Source organism: Corvus brachyrhynchos, unplaced genomic scaffold (assembly GCF_000691975.1).
Source record: "Corvus brachyrhynchos isolate BGI_N302 unplaced genomic scaffold, ASM69197v1 scaffold1069, whole genome shotgun sequence".
NCBI classification, from domain to species: domain Eukaryota; kingdom Metazoa; phylum Chordata; class Aves; order Passeriformes; family Corvidae; genus Corvus; species Corvus brachyrhynchos.
In genome coordinates this window covers 3,767-4,251 of record NW_008239855.1, presented here as the reverse complement: position 1 = coordinate 4,251, position 485 = coordinate 3,767, and positions in this window count along the sequence as shown.

Sequence of the window (485 nt, the reverse complement as noted above, 5' to 3'; positions counted from 1 at the left end):
CCATCTACTGAGCCATAGGATCCCAAATTTTTATATTTTTCTAATTTCTGTAATTTTTCAATTTTTCTGTTTTCAATAAATTAATTTTTTGTTAAGAGTTGTCTCATTTCTCACAAAGGCATACAATTCTGTGGTCTGTGCTGACCATGGGCATGGTAACTTCTCCTCTTCTTGCAATTCCCTTCCTTTTACTATAGCATATCCTTTAAATTGTTTTCCTCCTATTACTCTTGAAGATCCATCAATGTGATAAATGAGTGAATGAAAAATGTTGTCTTTCGCATATAGGATGTTAACGTTTATAAGTGATAAAGTACTATGTATGTTATGAATTGTTATAAACATATTATAATATTGGCTTCTCGCAAAGTATAAAGATAGATATTATATAATGTTAGAAATACTTTTTGCTGTGTGGATGTAGTTTTCTCTCTTTTTAGCAAGAATGTTAGCAAGTGTGAGCAAGTAAGATAACCTCCAAGCGA